Below are 20,687 nucleotides of genomic sequence, written 5' to 3' on the forward strand. Positions count from 1 at the left end.
CTGGTGCTGACCTTGCCCACTGGTAAAACAAAACTGGCACAGTCTGGCCAGATCCCAACAAAATGTCACTTGTTCAGTGTCAGTGTGAGGAATCAGTCCCATCAGAAATTCCCAGATGGGAAGCCCTTCTCTGGAGTTCCTGGCTCTGGAGTGGGCTGAGGTTGGATCCCTGTGTGGGCAGTGGGGCAGTCGGGTAAAAGAAGATGCACCCCTGGATGGCTTCAAATGCACCCAAAAATTGCACATGGAAAAGGAAAAGACCTTGTGGGTTTGGGCAGACAAAGATGAATTTGTTGAGAGTACGTAGGAAACAGCACCTTCAGAAGAAAAAATTATGGTTGGAATGCTCCCACATGGAGCACCAGAAGAAGGTTTTAATCTTGAGCTCAGATGCATTTGTGCAAGTGAAATATCTATATACATAATAATTATATATGTATTTATAGTATAATAAGACCTCAATATATCTATTTATATATATTTATTTATGTCTGTATCTATCTATATTTCTGTATCACTATCTATGTATAAAATTATATAATGATGTGAAATAGTGGTGACAATACTAATTTGGTAACTTTGGCTGCTCAGGGATGTAACACTAAATACCCTACAGAACAGGATTGGCCAGGACCCTAATGTCAGTGGTCAACTTTGTGAGATTGTATACAATGAAAAAGGGAGAAAGGGAGGAAATTGGCTATTTTTGCAGGGTTTGCTGATACTGTGATGCAGAATGCTTTGTCTGTTCCTGTGAAAAATACAGTGATTTTGCCTGCAGGGTTTTTCATGTTCCAGATTATGCACAAGCTGCAGGATTGGTTAAAAGGGTGAAGGGGTTGTTAAAAGAGCAGTTGGAAAAATGAGGAGATGGGAACCTTTGTCCATGGAGAACCCATCTCCCAGATGTGCTCCATGCCCTTCACAATGGCCCACTGGGGAAATGGAAACCCCCTTGCTGTGCACGGCTGCCCCCAGTTTGCAAATCCAGCCATGGGCAGTGAGACTTGGGCTGCCTGGGAAATTGTTCTGGCTGTGATGGCCCCTGGCAGGGCTAGCCCAGAGGCTGCAGGGCTGGGCCTTCATGCATTGGAATTCATTAGGAAAAATTCAAAGCAAATGAGAGCTGTCAATTCTGAAACAGGAATTCAGATTCCTCCAGGACACTTTGCTTTGGTAACTGCTCCCTTGGAGCTTGGCCTTGCCAAGTGTTCCTGTCATGGCAGGAGGAAATGATGCAGAATGTCAAGGAGAAATTACAGTAATTCTGTAAACAATAACAAACAAGATTGGATTATTCAACCCCATGACAGGGTAGCACAATTATTGATCTTGCAATTTTAGGAACAATTGTGAAAAAAGAAGATCCACCTCCAGTCACCACCATTTGTGGAGATAAAGGGTTTGGATCCCACAGCCCTAATAATGGAGCCAGAGTGTGGGTCCAGAGGCCAAATGGCCCTCCCGAGACAGCTGAAGGAGCAGCTCCTAGGAAAAACAACTCTGAGTCCTGAACCCTGGGCAGGAACAATGGGAATGTGTCCCTGCAGCCAAGGATTCTGTGTGAGAACAAGTAGATCTGCCAGGATATTTTTTTACACATCCTGCCAGACCAGATCTCCCTGTTTGCCCCAAGGGGCCCTTTGGAACATGCTCTAAACCACGGGGCTTCATGTGAAGGCTGCTATGACACTGAGGGACTTGCACAGGAATTCCATCCAGGAGCCTAGGTGCCCCTCAGGGACTGGGACCCGGCCCCTTCCAGCCAGAGGGGAAAGGTCCCTCCAGGCCTTGTTAGCCATAGACAGCATGGTAAAGCTGAACAGCAAAGGGCCTCGGGGCATTATTCTGGAATTAAAACGGTGCCAGCTCCATGGACAACAGAATTCTTGTTCCTAACTCGAATGAGATTGAAAAAAAAGAATGAAGAACAGTGTCACTAAAGTACTGCTGATGTCTGTAAGGTGTACCTTGATAGTCAGCCAGAATCTTTGTCTGCCACAAACACCTCTGGTGCTTCACCAAGGGATTGGTCATCAAAATGTCATGATGGGTTATGATGGATTGCTGAGCTTCTTTTGTAATTCTTTGCTAATGATGATGTGCTTTGCTGAGCTTATCCTTTTGTAAATCTCTGCAGCTGTGCATGATATAAATGACACAATTCCTTGAGTTGGTGTCTGTGTCTTTGGTAGTGACCCTGCCCACTGGTGAAACAGGGCCCCCTCTTGCCTAAGTGTTCCCTGGGAAGGCAAAAGCCCTCCCTCCAAAATTCCCCCCTTCCTCCCTGTTCCCCCCTTTACACCCTGAGCATGATGTGCTCTGGTCTGGGGTATGCCCGGGGTCAGTTGGGGTCCCCTGTCCTGGCTGTGTCCCCTGCCCAGCTCCCCTGCAGCCCCAGCCCCTCCCCAGCGTGGCTGGACGAGGGGCAGGACAGGCCTTGGACAAAGCAAGGACAAAACCATCTCTGCATGCTCAGCCCTGTGCTCAGCACCCGGCCCAGCAGTGTCTCAGTGCCAGGGGCTGTGCCCTCAGTCCCTGCCAGGGGTTTCCATGGCAACTGCCAGGCCAGGTGACCCAGATGTCCCCCCAGTGCCAGTTGCCATGGAAACAGTGCCCAGCCCTGCTCCTTTCTGTCTGGCTGACCTGGCCTTTGGCCCTGGCAGTGCCGGTGGCTGCTGGTTCCTGGTGCCTGAGCAGCCAGCGCGGCACAGGGCAGGTGGCCATGGCACAGCCCCCAGCAAGGGATCCCCTCTGGCTCTGGGCACTGACACCAGCCCTGAGCAAGGGCCCAGGGCAGCTTTTCATGGCCACCAACCATCACAATGGGTCCGGGTATTGGTTGCCATTGCACCAAACCAAGGAATGGGTCACCGTGGCCGTTGCCATGGCACCTGGTGGCACCAACGAGTGTCCCTGCAATTGTGCCTGGAGCAGCCCTGGCACCACTTTGTCCTGAGGGTTGCCATGGCAGCTGAGGAGAGCAACAGCTCTGCAAGGGCCCTGGGGCAGACGGGAAGGAGCAGCAGAGCAGGGGCTGATCCATCCCCAGTGCGCTGCACAGCCCAGGGCAGCGTCCCAGAGCGTCCTCATGCAGCTGCCAACAACATCCCCCCTCTGCAGCCGTGGCCTCTACCCCAGCTCACACAGGTGCCCCATCCTTGCAGGCACAGACACGGCAGCACTGGCTCAGCAGTCCCTGTTTTGCATTGCACGGAGCAGGGGCAGCACCCCCATGCTGTTGTTGTGGGGACATGAACCTGAGGGAGCACAAATGCCATCAGCCCCTGGGGCCAGCAAGGGCTGGGGGCCAGCAGGGAAACCACTCAGCTTTGTCCTGGTCTCTGCAGTCAGCCAGAAAGTTTGTTCCCATCAGCTGGGAGTTTCCTGTCCCACTGCAGATGCTGTTGTTCAGAGCCAGGGCTGCCCAGCAGCCACCCCCAAACTGCCCTCAGCATTTCCTTTGCTTCACCTTGGCTTTCTTTACTCTTTCTGATAGAAATTGCTTCTAATTCCCCACCCCAGGGGACCCAGAACTAGACACAGCACTCGAGGTGCTGCCCAAACAGTGCCCAGCACAGGGGAAGAATCCCTGCCCTGCTCCTGCTGGCCACACCATTCCTGATCCAGGCCAGGAGCCATTGGCCTTCTTGCCCACCTTGGCACACTGCTGCCTCATGTCCAGCCTGCTGTCCATCACTCCCTGCAGGTCCCTTTCTGCCTGGCTGCTCTCCAGCCGCTCTGTCCCCAGCCTGTAACGCTGCAGGTGTTATTGTGGCCAAAGTGCAGGACCCGGCACTTGGACTTGTTAAACCTCACCTTGTTGGATCACACATCCTTGTTACACCACACCTAGATCCAGCCTGTCCCAGGCCCTGTGCAGAGCCCTCCTACCTCCATCCTCCATCAGATCCAAACTCACACCCAGTTTGGTGTCATCTGCAGATTTGCTGATGTTGGACACAATCCCCTCATCCAGACCATTCCATGTAGACATTGGAATCCACGCTGGCTGGCTCTGACCCCTCGGCCATCCTGTGGGTTCCTTGTGATGGCACTCAAGGTGATCTGTTCCAGAACCTTGCCAGGCACCCAGGCCAGGCTGACAGGCCTGGAGTTCCCCAGATCCTCCTTCCAGCCCTTCTTGGGGATTGGCTCACACTGGCACCTCCAGTCCTCTGGGACCTCCCTGCTGAGCCAGCACTGATGGTAAAAGATGGAGAGCAGCTTGGGGAGATCATCCACAGCTCCCTCATCCCCCTGCGATGGATCCCATCTGATCCCACACACCTATGAGCATCTGAGTGGCTCAGCAGGTCACCAACTGCTTCCTCCTGGATTACAGGGGCTGTTCTGCTCCCTGTGCCCATCTACCAGCTCAGCAGAGCACTTGTCCTGAGGACAGCCTGTCCTAATATCGAAAATTGAGAGAAACAAGATGTTAAGTAGCTCTGCCTTCTCCTTATCTTTAGTTACTATATTCCCCACGGCATCCAATAAAGAGTAGAGGTTCTCCTTATTCCATGTTTTGCTATTAATTTAATTGTGGAAACATTGTCTATTTTTTTTTTCACGGAAGTGGTCAGGTTAAACTCTAATTGAGCTTTCACCTCTTGACTTTTTTTCTGCATGACTTCACAACATCCTTAAACATTTCCTAAGGTGCTTGACCTTCTGTCCAAAGTTGATGCACCTCTTGTTACCCTTGAGTTCCCACAAAATCTCCACGACCAGCCAGGCCAGTCATTTTCCTCACTAGCTCATCTTTTGCCACACTGGGACAGGCTGCTCCTTCCCCCTTAAGAGTACTTCCTTGAAATGTGTCCATCCTTCCTGGACCCCTTTGTTTTTAAGGGATGTTTTCCTTAAAAAGAATCGGTGCCTGATTCAGTACTCCCCAAATCTGCATCCTAAATAGGCTGAAGTCTGCCCTTCCAAATTCCAGTGCAGAAGTTTTGTTGCTGTCCCTCCTTCTTTCACAGAACATTGAACACTTGATTATTTCATAGTCACTGTGCTCCAGGCAACCTCTGAGCCCCACATCTGCCACCAGCCCTTCTCTGTTTGTGAACAGCAGCAGACAGAGCTTTCCTTGGCAGTGGGAGTGTTACCAAAAATTCAGTAAAATAGAAAACTCCTTAACACTAATGCAGCATTAAAAAGCAGCATTCTTTATTCGGCTGGATGCATGGGGAATAGCTCCTCCCAAAGCTGTGCATGCTGACTACAGGAAAGTTTCTGTTTCTATTCTGTATTTTGCACACATATTCATTGATTGTCCAGGACTAAACATACATATGATATAATTTCCCTGAAATCATTAACATATTTCCCCTCCCCTTTTGCATGCATTCTCCTGTCCTGGGGGTCTCTCTGGTGGTCCCTGGTGGTCATGGACCCCAATGTTCCAGTGGGCCTGGCAGACCTGGCAGGACACTGAGGCTGCTGAACTTCCAGTTGCCCTTCTCACACAATGGGCATTGTGTGGCTTCCATAGGCCTGGAATTTTGGAAAAAAAGCTCCAGGTGTGAGTTCACCTGGTGTAGACAATTTATCATCTGGTAGCATGAGGTCACAGAGTAGGCTATGACATCACAGAGTGCAGTATGTAAGGTTATTGATCAGGTATGACATCATAGACATCATCACAGAGCAGACTGTGACACCACAGGGCAGAGATCTGACATCACAGATCAGAATATGACATCACAGAGTTGGCTGTAACATCAGAGCCCAGTTGAGTGACATTAGAGAATGGGCTGTGACATCACAGAGCAGGCTGTGACATCCCAGAGGGGCTGTGTGACATCCCAGCAGGGCTGTGTCAGGTCACTGGGTTGGTCACTCCGCCCAGCTCCCCCTCACAGTTTCTCCCAACAAGTCCAATGCTGTTCATGCCCAGCAGGGTCCCTGTCCCCCGGCATCCCCTCGGCCCACCTGGAGCCACAGCCTCCACCAAAGGATGTTCCACAGGATCCACCCCAGAGCCTGACAGGGGACAAGGGGCCAGGGCTGCGTGACCAGGACATCAAGGACATGGATTATCCAGGTCACTGAGACCTGGTTTGGGGTCCCCAGGGCAGGAAAGATGTCTGGCATCTTGAGCAGAGTCTGGGAAGGGCCTTCAAGGTGGGGCTGGAGCCCTTGGGTGGTGAGCAGAGGCTGAGGGAGCTGGGATTGTCCAGCCCGGAGCAGGGAAGGCTGAGGGGCTCCTCATGCCAGCCTGGCAGTGCCAGCGAGGAGGGGATGGAGAACACAGAGCCAGGCTCTTCACAGGGGGCTGGGGGGAGACAAAAGCCAGTGGGTGGGAGGGGAAAGAGGGGAGATCAGCCAAGGCATGAGGTGATGAAATGAGTCAGGCTGGTTTCAGTATTTCCTCAATACCAAGAACAGCCTGACCTCCCTTCTCCATCCACCACTGGCAGCTTTCCAAATCAGGAATTGTTTGAGCTATTTTGCCCCCACTCCAGGTTGAGCATCCTGGTACAAGGACTTAATTATGTTTATATCTATTACAGAACCACGTTGTGAGCCCAGGGCAGGACCCGGCCCTTGGCCTTGGTGAACCTCATCCAGCTGTCCTGGGCCCATGGCTCAGCCTGTCCAGATTCCTCTGCAGAGCTTCCTGCCCTCCAGCACAGCCACACTCCCACCCAGCTTGGGCTCACCTGGGAACTGACTGAGGGTGCCCTCGATGGCCTTGTTCAGATCAGCAATAAAGAGATTTCACTGACCTGGCCCCAATCCTGAGCCCTGGGGACACCCCTGGATGTGACTCCATTCCTCAGCTGCTCTGAGTGCCAGGGGTTGGATGGCGGAAAGGGTGGGGAGGAGGTAGGGACAAAGTCTGATTGATTGTCAGCCAAGAAATGTCTTGATTTTTAATATCTAATCAGACTGCATTAGAAAGTGCTGGAGGTCAATATAAATTGGATATTGCAGATGTCCATCTATAATGAGGAGAAGAAAACTTAACTCGACCAAACAATTCTCTCTTTATTGTTTTCAATACAGTATATTCACTTTGAATTCACTTAATTAACCACAAAAGAATTAAAAGTTGGAATGATTCCCAAGGGCTTGTCTTGTTCAAGTGTTTTGAACAAATGTTTATGAGCCTTTTCCAGTGAATTCCTGAACTGAAGAGCTCAAGAAAGAAGGGGCCTCTGGAGGAGTAAAATTCATCAGCAGCCTCCAAGTGGCTGAGGATCCATCCCCATCCAAGCAGCAATGAACAGAAATGGGCACAGATTTGAGGCTGCCCCAGCTTTGGCATGGGCCCTGGGCCTGGAGCAGGAGCAGCTCTTGAGGGCCCCAAGGCCGGGGCTCTTGTGCTGCCCTGGGCAGATGGGATGGCAGCAGGGGCTGCAGAGCTCTCAGCACCTCAGCCTGAGGGGAGCAGAGCAGCCAGGGAGCCTCCTTTGGCCTTGGCCAAGCACCTTCCCCCATGGCTGGGGCTGAGTCCTGTGGCAGCTGCAGCTGCTGCTGTGCCCTTGCCAGGGGCTGAGGCCGTGGGGCAGTGCCCAGAGCAGCCTGGCCTGAGCAGAGCTGTGGGGCCAGAGCCAGCTGGGCTGGGCTGGGGAGAGGCCCTTGGTGCTGCTGAGAGCTCAGGGCAGCTGGCAGAGCTTGCAGGGAGCTGGGCTGGCCTCCGAGAGCCTGGCCCAGAACCCATCAGTGTCCATCTCAGCCTGGCTGAGCGTGCAGGGGCAGGACTCAGGCCAGGCCTTGTGGGGCAGGGCCAGCGCCTGTGCAAGGCATTGCAAACAGGCAAGTGGCCCAGAGAGGAGGCTGCTCTGTGCCCTTGGTGGCATGGACAGAGCAGAGAGGGGGCCCAGATCATTTGTCAGCGCCAGCCTCTGTTCCCAGCCCTTGGCAGCCCTGGCTGCTGAGCCCAGCTTTGGCCTGGGCTGAGTTTGGCTGTGGCCCAGCTCCATCCTCCTCCAGGGCTCAGGGCCTGTTCCCGGCCATGGCCAGCCCTGGCTGCCTCTCTGCATGCCCAGAGGCTGGCAGAGCCCGGGGCAGGGCTTTCTGTGCAGCCCCACAGGTGCCCTGGGCTCTGCAGGAGCTGGCAGAGGCTGCCCAGCAGGGAGGCCATGGGACACAGAGCCCCAAGGCTGCTGTGGGCACCACGGCACAAGGGCCGTTCCCAGCCGCAATGCTCCTGGCCTGGGCTGGGCCTGCACAGGGGCTGGGCCACCATGGCTGGGCCAGCACAGGGCCACAAAGGGGCCACGCAGCCGCTGTCGGGGCTGACAGCAAGCCCAGGCACACACAAGCAATTGCTGAGCATGGCCTGCGCTGGCCAGGCCTGACTGTGCCAAAGGCAGAGCTCAGCTGCCCTTGGGGGCTGCAGCAACATTCCAGAGACCACAGCCTCCATGGCTGTGCTGGAGACCAAGGCTGCAGGAGGGAAATGCAGGGCTGCTGCACGATGAGGAGGGCATTGAATTCCAGCACACACCTCAGCTCTCTGACGATCCCGGCACCGTGCTGGGCCCTGTTTCAGACTGGAACAGAGCAGATGTTGATGGGACAGGAGCCCTGTGGGGCTGCCAGGGACCTGCAGCTTGCAAGGTGCTCTGCTCTCCCTCAGGTGCTCTTGGAGAGATGCAATCCCAGCTGGGTACCTCAGGGCACAAGTGGCCCTGTCTTTTCATGGGCACACAGCTGATGTGTGCCTGGAAAGGGGCACAGGTTTTAAAACCTGTTAGTTTAATCATATACAGGCAAAACTTTATCATCTGGGTCATTTGAGTACTGTTAAGAAATGGCAAAGTTTTCCCAGCAGGAACAGGGTTTTCCTGGAGGTGTACAGATGGCAGGAGAAGAAACACTGATCTTGCCTTCTACTGGTGTCACCAGTATACATTCTATTATATAAATCTCTCTTTTCCATTTGGGGTTTCAAGCTCTCCTGTTGAAATGACCATGTCTAAAGACATCTCTTCACTAGACGAGCTGGATATTTATGCTTCCCGTTGCTCCCAGATTTCCTCCTCCAGATGATCTCTGGTCATTCAAGTGCCTCTCAACTGACTGGCTTCATGCTTTGAGCTGCAGGAAGTTGCCCAATCATTCCGAAGTGCAAATAAATATATCAATAATCAACATCTTTTTTGTGTTTATATCTATCACAGAACTGCCTTTTCTTATGTCTTTGTCTAAAACTGTTCCTGTACAGAAATCCCTTGGGGATGGTGGACATGTCAGATGCTGCTGGGACATCATGGAGAACTCTGCTGCAATGTTCAACTGTATCCTGTTCAAATTGTGTTTTTAGGCAAGAAACCCTTCTGTGCCTCTGAATGTCACCAGGCCCTGAGCCCAAAGGACACAAACCTGATAAGTTGTGGCTCCCACTGCAGGGGCTCTGCACAGGAGAAATCTTCATCCCCTTTCATTTTTTTCCTCCCTCTGGGCATGGAGGGAGCTCCTGACTTCAGCCTGTGACTTGTGTGTGCAAAGAGCAAATCTGGGCAGAATCGGAGCAGGGAGGGTATGGGGGGACCTTGAGACCTGTGCTGGGCACAGAAGGTGTTTTCCACTGCTCTGAGACTGTCTGCTGTGGAAAGTGGATTTAATATCCGGCACAGGAATGACTTTTGCATTTGATAGAGCCGTGCCTTCCCCTGGCTTTGTTGGCTGACAATAAATGAACATCCCTCTGTGTCTCGGGCAGCTCCTTCTCCAAGGAAAGCAGGTGGGAGCTGGAACCAAGGAGCTGAAAGCTGCAGGTGCAGCCTGGGCTGGAGGGAGCTCAGATTTGCACAAGGCTGCTCTGAGTGCCAGGGCTGGGATGGGGGAAATGGTGGGGTGGGGGTGGGGACAGAGTCTGATTGATTGTCAGCCATGAATGGTGTTGATTTTTATATCTTCAAACTGCATGAGGAGGTACTTGGTTTCAATGTCAGGTGGAGATTGCTCTTAACAGGGAAAAAAAAAAAAAACTAAACAGGTCCTAAAAAATGTTTTCTCACAGTATTTTTAAATAGAACATATTCAGTTGAATGCACTTCTGAAATCTCTCTTTTTAACCATACAAGATTTGGAAACTGAAATTTATTCCCAGGCGCTTGGCTTGTTAAGGTGTTCTGAATGTTAATGAGCCCTGGGCCACTGAATTCCTGCACTGAAGAGCTGAAGGATGAACAAGCCTCTGGAGCAGGAAAATTCAGCAGCAGCCTCCAAGTTGCTGAGGATGTCAGCAGCCCCCACTGAGGCCATCCCTGCCCAGAGACTGTGGGGAAATGGGCAGACAAGGAGAGCATCCCTGGGGCTGGGGCAGCACAACTCAGAGGCAGCAGCGGCTCCAGCTGGGAAATGGAGTGTGGAATGTGGCTGGGAAAGCCCTGCCTGGGCTGTGCCAAGGAGGACAGACAAGCCCTGACCCTCATCCCCCAGACAATTTTTTCAAGGTGACATTTCAAAGAATTGCATTTGTTTGTCCTCTGAGTTGGACTCCCTGGAGAAATAACAACAAGAGATTCTCAGGAGCTCAAAAGAACTAAACAGCCTTTACTGGGTATTTTGGAAAATCAGAGAAACTTTGGCAAAAGGTTTACTATGACATCGTAGTGATTTTGGTTTGATAATTTAAGATTTTTCTAATCTTGAAATTTCTTAATTATTGTATTGATGAGTGTGGTGGGTTTTAGTATTGGGTAATTATTTATTTATTTATTTTGTTGTGAGATTGGATTAAGAGAAAGGTAAAGTATGCCGAAAATTTAAAAGAGTATAAAGAAAATTTTATTAAAAGCAGATAAAAGAAAAAAGGTAAGTAAGAATTCAAATAAATTCTTTAGAACACAGTTTTTTCTTTACAATTTCTCTTTTTTTTTTTTAACCTGACAATGTAAAGAAACTAAACTGAAAATTTCTAGTAGTTTACTATTTTTAAATTTGTCTTTTTTTAGTTTTAGGGAGAGATGGTTTTCTTGTTAAGTTAATGGAGTTTTTTTACACGATGAAATTTTTTTTTTGTGGTCCTTAATTTTGTCATGGATAACAGTTGTCTGGGGAACTTCGCTACTGTGAAGTTGTTTTTTTGCTACAAGCTGTTTTACAACTTGTTGATGGGCCATGTTGACTTAGGAGGTATAGTTTTAAATATGAGTTGTTTAAAAGTAAATGTTTTTATTATTTCCTTTTAAAAAATATTTTTTTCTCTGGGAATAGCGATCTTCTCTTGGGGGTACTGGATTACATTTTCCCCCCTGTCTAAATTTTTATGAAAGTACAGTTATTTAAACAGTTGTTTTATTTTAGCATGGAGGTTTTTCTTTGATATGAATTTGAATTTTTTATAGTTTTATTTTTTTTAATGAAAAGAGTTTTTTCCTTTTAGTTCATAAGAGGATTTTTGTTTTAAGGATAAAGTATTTTTTCTTTTTTTTTTTATTTTGGATTTAATTTCCTCTTTACTGACTTTGATGGTTTTTAATTGTTTTTTATATGCTTGTATTTTGTTTTTCTTTTACTCAAGGTAGGATTGAAGTAGTAAAAGGATTAACACCTGACCTATCAGTAGCTTGTGGTTGGGTTGTGATAGGGTTTGTTTTATGGTTATGGTTGGTTTTTGTGGGGTTTTGTGTTTTATTTTACTTGTAGGGTTATTTTGTGTGGGTTGTAGGTTCTGGGGGTTTTTGATTTTAATTTTCTTGTGGGGAGGGAACTTGATGGTAAGATTTTAATAGCTATGGCTAGCTTTGTTCTGGTTAGGGTTTTGTAGCCACTTTTGTTTTCCTTTTTGGTAGCTGTTGGGGTTTGGTTTGGTTAGAATGGCGCCAATGGCGGGGGGAGGGGGCAGCCTGGGGAGGGGGGAAGGGGCTCAGGCCACAGCAGGGTTGCTTGGTTTGGTTTGTTTTGGTTTGGTTTGGTTTGGTTGAGATGGGGGCCTGGGCTAGGGCCCGTTACTTCTTTATTGATGGGAAAAGAAAGAGGAGGTTCCTGAGTTTTTTCACCTTTAACATATGTGTTTCACAGAGGAATGTTCAGTATCTTAGTGGTTTAACAGATTGTCAGTTACACAAGAAGTTTTATATTACTTTTTAAAATTCTTCTCATGTCAAATTACAACAGATATTCAATGAACAAAAAGCACTTCTCAAAGCATTGACTTGGGCAATTCAGCTTTACAAACTCTAAGCCCGTCCAAATTATTGTTAATCAAAATTTGCAGGTGTACAGAAACAGAAGAAGAAGACACAGAAGGAGAGAAAGAAAAAAAGATCCAGAGAAGCACAAACACAGATACCAACTCCTGGATGCCAGCAGTGTTCAGATAGAAATTCCAAGAGGAGGAAGGGTCAAGATGTGTGCTTGCCTTGTGGTCCGCTTAAATATCCCTGGTCTTCCTGGGCCCTTCCCCCAGGTGGGACTTGGGCTCATTTGGTCCCTCAGGAGCTGGGCTGGGGGCTGCAGAGGTGGCTGTGGAGCATTGCCTGTGCTGTGCCAGGGACTGGCAGCCACTGCTGGGCTGGGATAGAGGCTCTGGGGGGATTGGAGTTCCAGGGCAGGGCAGGGCTGGGGTTCCAGGACAGGGCAAGGCTGGACCTTCCCCTTCCTCCCCCCAACATGAAATGTTTCAGGCCAAGAATCTCCTCCAGTCTCTCAGAGTAAGGCAATGTTGGAGGTGAAATCCCAAGTCAGGCCATGGGCATCTGGATGAGACAGAAAATTCTTTTCCATAAGAAGGAAAGTTCAGAGCCCCTGTGTTTAGAAGGCAGGTGAGAGCCTCCCTAGGCCAAGGCCAGCCAGACTGCTGAGGAATGGCAGATTTTGTCTGGGAGCAGTCTTTGTATACAGGGAATTTTGGAGGTGGAATCCCAATCTCGCCATCGGCACCTGGAGAAGCAGGACAATTCTTTCTCATAGGAAGGAAAGCACAGAGCCTTCCTTAGGGTTTTAGGGACAGATGAGAGCTGACCCTTGTGGAACCATTGCCAGCCAGACTTGTCCTGGCAATATTCCTATGGGAACAAACCCTGGATATAAGGAAATTTGGAGGTGAAATCCCAATTCTGACCATGACTGCCTGGAGGAGAAAGAGAGTTCTTTTTCATGGCAAGAAAAGCAGGAAGTCCCAGTGTTTCAGTAGCAGATGAGAAGAGACGCTTATCATGCCAAGGTCAGTTGGACCAATCAGGTGACCCCTGGGAGGCCAAACCAGCCAGATCTGTTCTGTGTTCCCTTGGTTTTGCAGGGGCCCACAGTGTCATAATGGCCCCTTGATTACAAGAAGACCTGCAGTGTCACACTGGCCCCTTGGTTTGATGGGGTCCCACAGTGTCACAGTGGCCCATAGTTCCATACAGCTCTGCAGTGTCACAATGGTCCCAACAATTCCATGAGGCCTTGCAGTGTCACAATGGTCTCCGTGGTTCCCCAGGTCCCACAGTGTCACGTGACTCATCTGTTCCATGAGCCCTGCAATGCAATGTCACATTTGACCTTTGGACCCTGGGGGTTTGCAGTGTCACAATGGTCTGCTTTGGCTCCACAGTGTCACAATGGACCATTGATGACATGAGGGCCTGCAATGTCACAATGGGCCTTTGGTTCCGTGCAGCACTGCAGTGTCACAAAGGCCTCTTAGTTATACGAGGCCCCACAGTATCACAATGGTCCTCTTGGTTCTGTGGGACCCCCAGAGTCACAATGGTTTCCCTGGTTCAATGAGGCTTCACACTGTCACAATGTTTTGCTTATTCCATGGGGCCTCACAGTGTCACAATGGTCTCACTGATTCCATGAGTCTCCTCAGTGTCACAATGGTCTCCTTGGTTCCATGGTGCTCCACAGTGTCACAATGGCCCCTTGGTTCCATGAAATCCCAAAGTGTCACAATGGTCTCCACAATTCCATAAGGCTCAGAAATGTCACAGTGGTCTCCATGATTCCATGAAACCCCCAGAGTGTTACAATGGTCCCTCGGTGTCACAGGGCCCCACAGTGTCACAATGGTCCCTTGGTCTCACAGGGCCCCACAGTGTCACAGTGGTCCCTTGGTTTCATGGGCCCTGCGCTGCTGCATTCCCCCCTCCCCTTCTCAGGCCGCCCTGCCAGCTGAGAAATGTGCCTTGGGCCTCAGCCTTGGCCAACAGCCCCTGGGCTCAGCTCCTCTGCAGCTCATCACAAACACTGTCTGCTCCAGGCACTGCTGCTGCCCAACCAGCTCCTGGTTTCTGTAGGAGCAGCCCTGGGAACTGCTTTTGTTCCCTCCATGGCGCAACAACCCTGTTCTCACACTGCCAAAGAAAGCTGTTGGTGCCAAGTGCGGCCAGGATGAACCATTGCTGGGACTGTAGCCCCTCTCTTGGGGCCCTGCACACAGCGCTCCAAAAGGAGCCCTTGGAGCTCTCCTGGGCCAGCGACTCCCTCTGAGTGGGGCCTCTCCCAGGCGGGAACTCTCCCGTTTTCTGCACTCGGGGATCCTGAACAACGACAGAGCCTGTGCCGATCCCCCCACTCCTCACGGCTCAGCCCTTCACCCTTTGCTGGGGAGATGCCAAAGGATCCACAGTGAGCATTTCCTGCCCTCAGGGGAATTGCTCACGGGTGCCTTGCACTGACTCTTTGTGTCTGTGTGCATACAGGAGTGCCTGTGCTGGGGAAATGTGGCAGAAATGCTGCTCTCTGAGGGGTTGGAGTGCCTTGGATAGCTGAGTCAGTCAGGCCTGTAAGTGGGGTTAAATCACAAGGTCTAAGTGAAGTTAAATGCTGCTAAGAGTTGTTCTTTTGCTAAGTTGTAAGTTTAATATAAATTATAAGCTGTGTTAAGTATTGTTAAATGGTATTCCTCTTTAAAATTGCTAAGTCATAGGTTATAATTTAGGTCAAATACTGTTAAGTGCTGATGTTTTGCTAAACAGAGATGTTTAAGAGAGAAGTTGCCATGCACAATGAGGAACCCACTTGCCGCGGCACCTATATACAATCACGAACAGGTACGGGACACCTGGACCAGTGACATGAGCTTTTTATTTCAGCACATCAGTCTCAGCACATTGTTAGACAATGGAGACAGGATTTTAACAGTTCGCTGATCCACAGGGAATGCCAAGGAGGTGTGGCATTACGGCATAGCATAAAACCATCTCAGCCTAGATTTCAGCCAATCACACATAGAGAAACACATATTGACAAGAATTCTATCCAATCATATAAAACACATGTAATGGTAGGTAAAACAAAGACTTGTTCATCTGAGACAAAGAACAGAGCTCCATTCATGCTAACCTTCTAAAGATATACATTAAATAACCTTGTTGCAATCCATGAGCCAGTTCTACAGAAGTCTATTGTTATTTGTCACATATGCTGTACTGCTTAGAAAACTTTTTGCTGTATTTGCAATGCTAACAAAACTTCTGTCTGAGGCCTACTCTTTTTTAACCATTTCATTAAAACCCTCTAACTTTATGAATTCCAGCAAAGTTAAGGTTAAGATATAAGTTCAGTCCTGTACATTTGAGCTCAGTTCAACTTTAGGCCGTATTCATTGTATCCTTGCCCTAACTGCCCTTGTGTCTCACACACACACAGGGACAGTTCTCAGTTCATATCTGGTTTGATTGCCTGGATTTTGTTTGGTTTTGTTGTTGCTTTGTTTCCTTGCTGTGCCTGAAGTGCCCAGTCAGGAGCAGAGTGACTCTTGCCAAGGAACTTTGTGCTGCTGTTGGTTAATATTAAATCTGGTTTTTGCTGCTCCCTTGCTTGGGATTTTTTCAGCGCTCTCAAGGCCTTGTTCGTACCAGGGTGAAGGAGCCCTGGCCCAGGCCCTGGCCCTGGGGGACACGGGGATGCTGCCGGGGGGTCCCTGTCCCCCTGTGCCACCCCCAGGGCCCGGCCCCCCGTCCCCATGTCAGGCTCTGGGGTCGACCACGTGGAACATCCTCTGGGGGAGGCTGCGGGGCTGGGGGGACCCGGGGGGACAGGTGTCCAGGGTGTTTCTCCAGCAGATGGTGAAAAATATTTTATAATATGGTGGATTGTAACAGTAGGAGTAGTTCCTATGTTCCTGGGAAAGCAGACTTCAAGAAAACAAAAAAATTGTCATGATTGCAAGGATGTTTAAGCAGTTGTCAGGACAAATATAGCAATACTTACTGTTATCCCTGCAAGTTACAGTTTTCATATAGCAATGGATAGATTTCTTCATCTTTCTGCTTCGATGGTATTGAAGTAAGATGAGCAGCAAAGATTGCAACCAGACTTTTAATCACTGTTTATAATTACATTACAGTTATATTAAGTGATGAGAAATAAATGAATAATTATTTTTTCATTTTAGCATCAACAGATAACAAGTATCAGCACCAGAGCCTTGGAAATGTCATCATCTCTGAGGATGCTGATAAAAACAAGGGATAGCACGCACACAGAGACATTAATCCTTTGTTAATACCTTGAGACTGCTGTATCTGTATGGCTCATGAGGCTGCTGTGTGGTTACTCAATACCTGTGCATCTCAAAAATGTACAGTCATAGCTACTTCACATTGCATTCACAATAAATTTATTTAAGAAAGAAACAGCACACAGATTTTCAGTGGAGGTGGATTTCTTTTGTGTGTGTTCACTATTTGAATATTTGTGCCATAGGTTAAATAGACCATATCTTTATAATTAATCTTTCATCTTTGTTCTTCAGGCTCCAAAAGTCTGGACTTTCTCATTATGTTTCCTTTAAGTTGGATATGGAAACTAATGAAAACCTAGAAAAATACTAAATATATTTCTAATTTGATACTTATTAAAATCCAATTTGGAAAAAAAGTTGTATTCACATCAACCTTAGGGCTGTATTGAAATGCTTTTCAGCTGTCAAAAAAAGTTAAATGCAGAGGAAGCACACACTAATGAGTTTGATAGTAAAGGCTTCATTTTGAGAAATCTGTTTTAAAGATATATGCTTTCCTAGCTATTATATTTTACAAATAGAATGAATCATCATGAAAATATTTATTAATACATATTTTATGTTACTCCAATGCTTCTGCCAGTGTTAAGGCTTTAGGAGTCTGTATTGAACTCATTGATGCTATTGAAAAGCTTTTGTATTCTTATGACCATTGGAGTTATCTATTATTTTCTGAAGCTTTTCTAGAACTAACATTCCTTTCCCTGTCACAAAAAAGGTTGGTTTCCTAACAACAGTGTAAGATTTTGTTCTCATATATCTTAAAATAAGCCGTCTGGTACTTGTCTTTGATATCCAATTTCAACACATTTCCCCACAGTTAATTGAGTTCTTTAGTTTATTAACTGTTAGAAACAAGTCCTGAAATGCAGCTAAATTGTATAATACCTAGAATTGACTATATTTACTCCTGGTTTACCTGAAAAATAGAATTTGCTGATTGAGATATCTGCAAAAGCTTTCTGACTTTACCATCACAGTCATGGTGTATATTTCATTTTCCATGAAAAAATGTTATCAAGTTTAGTAAAACCTCAACTGGAAATTAGTAAGATAGACATTTAAAAAGTGATTTTGTGAAAATACTGTCACTATTTTCAAAGCAAACTTTTGTCTGTGAGTGTCTCCATTTACCCCAGGATCTAGGATACACACGCTCCCTGACAGCCAATCTGGGGCACAGCTGCTTTAGCAAGTCCCCGTGCTTTGCCAGACCCTTTCTGCTAATCCACCTCTCTCCATGCTGCCCCAGTTCTGTGAAATTTCAACAGAGTATTCTGGGCTGGAAGAGACCCACAGGGATCATCGAGCCCAACTCTTAAGTGAATGGCCCCTATGGAGATCAAACTCACATTTTGGTGTCATTCCTTGCTTTTCTGGAATACACACCCACAAAAACATTCAGTCCTCATGTTTGCAGGTGCTGAGCTGCTGCTGAATTATTTTGAGTGCAGTGTATTTGTTGCAGATGGTGTGAACAACTCTCACCAGGCTCTGCAACCCAAGTACACTGTGACCATTTGCTTCTACACTCTCCTTTGCCATGGCAAGGACTCCTAACATCTTCAGAAGGGCAATTTGCCACCTCTAGCTCTGTGGCCTCCCCGTTACCTATCAGCAGAAGTCAAGGTAGGACTTAGAACTTAGGACTTAGACAAGAAATAACTTAAGAGCTTTTACTTTCCATAATTAATTTTTCTAAAATCTTTTCATAAGTAGAGAAACACTACTAACAAGGTACCACTCTATCCTTTTTTTTTTTTTTAGTGGTTTAGTTTGGGTTTTTTTCTTTTGTTTAGATGGGCTTTTTGTTGCTTTTTGTTGTGTTCTGATGCATAAAAAATGAAAAAGGATAATTCCTATTGAAATGTCAAAGTACTGAGGTAAACAGATAGTAATAGACTTTCACTCAGGCATTATGATTACTTAAATACATTGCCATAAAAAGGCAAACAATCAACAGAGTTCTTTAAAAGGTTCAGTGCAGATTAGTTTCTGGCAAGGACTATGCACTGTTCAAGGCTTCATTAAAGCCTTCCATTTATGAATTTTCAGGAAAAAGCAAAGGATGCTATGTATGCTATAAAATGAGACAAAAGCCTCAGAAGCCCTCACAGGGCATTGGGCAGCTCATTTTAAGGAGGTTGTGAGCACCATTATCTATCACTGCCTCGGGGTCACAGATAGCAGCAGGACTTGGGAAATAAAGGCATCAATCAGGAACAAACATTTATGTGTGTGCCTCTCCAGAGTTTAATTCTAATCTGAAAAAGAGCTTTAAATGTGAAATACAAATATTTATCCTCCCCATTTTTCAAAGGGAAAGTGTATTTGAGGACATGCAGCACCACACTGACTCCCCTCCTGACTCTGTTGTCTCTGACAATAGGTGGCACTGGGAATTTTCACATGCAAATCTGTTGAGTTTATCCTTCAGTTTTTTCCATTGAAGTAGTCCCCTGTAAACCTTTCCCTGTACAAACGGTTTTGGAAATATCACAAGCCATATCCTTCAGTTATTTACATAGTGTCATTCCATTGTTTTGAGACTATTTGTTACAGGAAAATAATGAATATTCACATTTCTGGGCACAATATTGATGCTGGGAGACTTTTTTTTTTCTGTTTTCTAAGTTAGTTATTTCCACCATACCTTCATACCTGTATGAGTTAATTTGTCAGAATTTCTTTGTCAGCTCTCCAGGATGTCTGACCAGAGCATGACAAATGTTCCAATTTAGCTATTTTATGTACCCTTTCCACAACTTTTGCCTTTCTTGTTCAAAGAAAGAAGGAAATGAAAGACACTTGCATTCCACCAGATGAGGTTTCTCCTTAGAGCACTACTGCAGCAGCAGGATGCTCTTGCTAGATTCTCTTCTTGTTGAATAGAGTCTGATGCTTCAATGTTCTTCATGAGGAGGCTGTATCTGTGAACAAGCTCTCTGGTTCCTTTCCAAACCTTCTCTGGCAAGATGCCCGTGTGTGTTGGGATTTTAGCTGACTAGAGATTGGAAAAGTACAAGGCCGTGGCTAATTCCAAGTCCTGCACCTGCAAGATAGTGTGTCCTTGGGCCTAGCTGGGTATGATGACAAGTAGACAGAGAGACATGGGAAATAGGGAATGTAGGCCCAAAAGAATGAGGAAGAGTTGATGGTATAGTTTAACCAATAGATCGCTTGGCTTACAGAATATTCATAAGCTTATTACTTGCTGTATAAGTGTCTGATGCTCTCTTCAATAAATGGAACTTGCTGATGACTCATATTGACACTCACCGACAAATGGCTCATCCCTGACAAAGGCCTCATTCTGCAACAAATGGCTGCCCAAACAGGGACCTAAAGGAAGTTTGAACTTGAGAGCCATTCTGCAACAGATGATGCCCGAACAGCAACCCTATGGACTCTACAGACTCTACAGACCCTACAGACTTTACAGAAGATTTGGGCCTGCGAGCCATGGTCGGTGCAGTATTTGGGTGTCAGTCCCGATGCAGCCCGGGAGGCACAAAAAGCGGGCCCTGCCTTCAGGGGACCCCATATGGGAGTCCTGGAAAAAGGTGAAAGGGCGGGCTGCGGTGCCCTGGCGACCTCACAGGAGAGTCCAGCTGACTGAATGCCATCGACGTCCTGGAAAGGCTGCAGCGCACTGAATGAATGACAGGTTAAAAGGTAATACAGAGACAAGCGGTATCTAATCCTTTTAAATGCTTTTTAGAAAAGCGGGTGTTATGTTTGCCCAATTATCCCATCAAAAAAAACCAAACAATATTTAAGGTAGCAACAATTTTAATTGAATAGTTTAGAAAATATATAAATAAGGGATAATTTGGCTCAAATAATAGCGCATAAGCAAAAGATACCGCGGGGTACGGAGGGCAGGGTTCAATGACCCTTGCCACTTCACGTACAAGCTTGCCAAGTGAAAGTCACCCCGTATATGCCATGTGTCAATGCCATCTCCTCCTATTTTCGGCTGTCACTTTTCTGTCTCCGCCCTCATTACCACCCTTATCACGCATGCGCCACCATTCGGTTTGGTGGTCGCACAAGTCTTTGGGGGTCATCACTGATGAAGGCCCTGTAGTCTTCTTCCTTGTCCTTTAATTCACCTTTGGGTTACACATGCACACCAAGCCAGTACAATGTAAGCCAAGACTAACATATCACTGCATCTACGTATCAAGGCAATAAGTCCCTTATAATTAGCATTTTCTTGGACCCAACCAGGTTCTTTGGTCATTTTTAGCAACTGTATCTT

Source organism: Melozone crissalis, unplaced genomic scaffold (genome assembly GCF_028551555.1).
Source record: "Melozone crissalis strain CALT ecotype California unplaced genomic scaffold, PUWL_Pcris_2 ptg000120l_1, whole genome shotgun sequence".
NCBI lineage: Eukaryota > Metazoa > Chordata > Aves > Passeriformes > Passerellidae > Melozone > Melozone crissalis.